We start from the raw sequence: 3694 nt of genomic DNA on the forward strand, positions 1-3694 counted from the left end.
TGGATGGATGGATGGATGGAACAATAGGTGGATGGATGGATGGATGGAAAGATGGATGAAAAGATAGGGGGATGGATGGATGGATGGAAAGATAGGTGGATGGATGGACGGACGGATAAATGGATGGATGGAAAGATGGGTGGATGGATGGAACAATAGGTGGAGGGATGGAAAGATGGATGAAAAGATAGGTGGATGGATGGAACAATAGGTAGGTGAAAAGATAGGTAAATGGATGGACGGACGGATGGATGGATAGATGGATGGATGGAAAGATAGGTGGATGGATGATGGATAAATGGATAGATAGAACAATAGATACTTAGATGGATGATAGAACTATAGATGGTAGATAAATGGATAGGTAGAATGATCGATGGATAAAACGATAGATAGATAGATAGAAAGATAGATAGAATGATGGATGGATGGATAGAACGAAGGATGGATAAATGGATAGATAGAATAAATGATGGATGGATAGATGATAGATTGATGGATGGATAGAACGTGGATGGATGGAACAATAGGTGGATGGATGGATAGATAGAAAGAAAGATGGATGGATAGACTGATGGATGGATGGAAAGATGGATGAAAAGATAGGGGGATGGATGGATGGAAAGATAGGTGTATGGATGGACGGACGGATAAATGGATGGATGGAAAGATGGGTGGATGGATGGATGGATGGATAGATAGAAAGATGGATGGATGGATAGACTGATGGATGGATGGAAAGATGGATGAAAAGATAAGGGGATGGATGGATGGAAAGATAGGTGGATGGATGGACGGACGGATAAATGGATGGATGGAAAGATAGATAGATGGATGGATGGATAGATAGGTGGGTGGATGGATGGATGGATAGATAGGTGGAAACTGTATTCTCATTAACTAACATTAAGAAAGATTAATAAATACTGTAATAAATGTATTGTTCATTGTTCGTTCATGATAGTTAATACATTAACGTTAACTAATGGAACCTTATTGAAAAGTGTTACCTTAATATTAAATATCAATATATAACTTCTATGTAACAGAATCGGATATACGTTTTTTTTTTTTTGACTTATTATCCAAATAATGTATAGTCCTACAAAGGGGGTGCGACGCTGCACGCCATATATGTAATTATTATTATTATTATTATATGTAGCCTATATTTTCGGTGCATCCCTACTTACATCCCATCCTTGTTTAATAGTATAATAAAAGATCGATACTTAGCGTCCGTGTATCGATACAGTATTGCTGCGGAAAATATCGCGATACTATGCTGTATCGATTTTTTCCCCCACCCGTAATGGATAGATGGAAAGATGGATGGATAAATGGATGAAAAGATAGGTGGGTGGATGGATGGATGGATAGATGGAATGATAGGTAGATGGATGGACAGATAAATAAATGGATGGATGGAGGGATGTATAGATAGATGGACGGACGGACAGATGGAGAAATGGATGGATGGATTATAGTAGTTTGTTTGTGAGGGAGGTTCTTGCGGAGTGTTGTGTGTGAGATCTGCTGCGTTTCTTGTTTTCTGTGGTGGTTTGTGCTGTAGTTGATCAGGAAGAGTTGCGTAACGATGTGTTCATTCTCCAGCACAATGCTCCTCGTCGTTCAGCGTTTGCTCCAGATAAACCCACATGATCTCTGATCTCCGTCCCTCCGCGTGTTTTTAACAGCGCTAACAAAGAGCGTCACACATCGCGGCCGAGCGACGTGCCTTTAATCAGAGCCTAATTAAAACAGAGAGAATGAAGAACAGCCACAGACTGTTCCTCTCACAGCCTCATTAACAACAGGCCGTTTGAGCGCGCTCCGTGCGGTGTCGCGAGGGCTTCGCCTGGCACAGAGACCCTTACACCATCATGACTCCATTCAGAGCGTCAGGAGTGTCCTTCTGCTGCTGCACACTTCACACGCACAGATACTACAGCTTTCTGATAAACAAAGATTTAATAGCTCAAATCATTTTTATTTTTCTCTTTTCTTTTTAAGCACCAACATTTTATTTATTTTATTTTATTTTATATTTATTTTATTATTTTATTTTATTTTATTTTTTATATTGCATTATAGTGTTTATTATTATTTTATATTAGTTTATTATTTTACTTTTTATCTTATTTTTATTCTATTTTTATTTTATTCAAATTTTTAATGTTATGTTAGCTATTTTAAGTTGTTTTATATATTTGGGTTAGTGTTTTTTATTTTTATATTATTTTATTTTATTTTTATGTTTATTTAACTTGATCTTATATTATTTTGTTTCTCTTCTGTATTATAAAAGTCTAAAATTATATTATTTCTATATATTTTTTACATTTTTTATTTTCTTTTAGTATATTTTATTTTACTTTTTCTTTTATTTACTGTTTAGTTTACTTACTATAAGTAGTTTTATATATTTGTTTTATTTATTTTGTATTTATTTTTCAATTCTATTTTATTTTTATTTTATTTTATTACATTTTTATTCTGTTTTATTTTTTATTTAAGTTTAGTTTATTTTTTATATTATTTTTATTTAATTAAATGTAATTATATTTATTTTATTTTACTTATTTAAATGTTTTTTTTTATTGATGTTGTTTTTTCATTGCTCTTCTGTGCGTTTGATTTAGACTCCATTATATATTTGAACTGTTCTATCCTTCATTATCTTTAGCTGCATTACATTATCACTGAGTTTTGTTTGCAGGTGTTTTATACTGTTGTGACATGTAGCTGCATCAGAGTTGTTGTGATCAGGCCTTTATTTCAGGGTCAAGGTCTGGTCCTGCGGGATTGTCCGTTGTGTTTGCGTGTTTCTCTCGTTTCAGTGCTGGCATTTGGGCTCCTCTCACTGACTGACATTAAACACGAGCGTCCCGCCGCTCGACCCATCATATTTAAGAGAGCCATTAAGTGGCACATTGAGGATTCATGGCCTCTCGTCTTGAACTCCTCCTGTGATTTATCTGCTGTATCGGCTTTTGTTTGAGCGCAGGATGAAACCAGTGACTGCTCCAGCATCTGCCGGTGTCATCATGTGCTGTAATATCCACAGAAACGCATCCGTCTGCGCTGGGTTTTAGTTGTTAGTCTACAGTATTTAAACCTACTAGACAGATGTGCTGTTTTGATAAGCTGTAACGTATAATCAGATGTTCATTCAGTTATGAAAGCATTTCCACTTCAGAACGGAGATTGAGACACTTTACAGCCTTTATTATCATTATAGGCTATATTTACAGTATTTATAGTATTTACATCCTTGCTATTATAGTTACTGAACTGAACTGAAACTAAAATGAAAAACATGAAAGAAAAACATTTTTGTTGCTCAAAGTAAAATAAATTAATATAACTGCAAGGAGCAATTACCGGGGTTCAAGCACTTTAGGCATTTAAGCACATAAAGAAAAATACATTGTGTTAACATGGCTGTAACCAGCTAAATCAATGATTTAAAATAGCATTTTTGGCAAAAGCAGGCAATTTACCAAAGAAATATGATGATTTTTAACATTTATGACTGTTATAGCGCCACCTATGGTGGAAATTTCCATAAAATGTTACATGCTTGTTTAGAATGATCTGTCGCATATGCTCACATAGTTTCATGAAGTTTTGAGTTTTTGTTTAGGATTTATAGGCTTTTGGGTATAATTGGCCACGTCCCTTTAAAAGTGAC

General features: G+C 35.0%; 1 protein-coding gene across 1 annotated transcript in view; it reads left to right on the top strand.

Annotated features, from left to right (window-relative positions):
- Positions 1–3694, top strand: part of LOC107744939 (type I inositol 1,4,5-trisphosphate 5-phosphatase-like) — a 179246-nt gene that overhangs the window by 133934 nt on the left and 41618 nt on the right. The window lies entirely within an intron of this gene.

This window comes from Sinocyclocheilus rhinocerous, unplaced genomic scaffold (genome assembly GCF_001515625.1).
Source record: "Sinocyclocheilus rhinocerous isolate Xijiao unplaced genomic scaffold, SAMN03320098_v1.1 scaffold881, whole genome shotgun sequence".
NCBI classification, from domain to species: Eukaryota; Metazoa; Chordata; class Actinopteri; order Cypriniformes; family Cyprinidae; genus Sinocyclocheilus; species Sinocyclocheilus rhinocerous.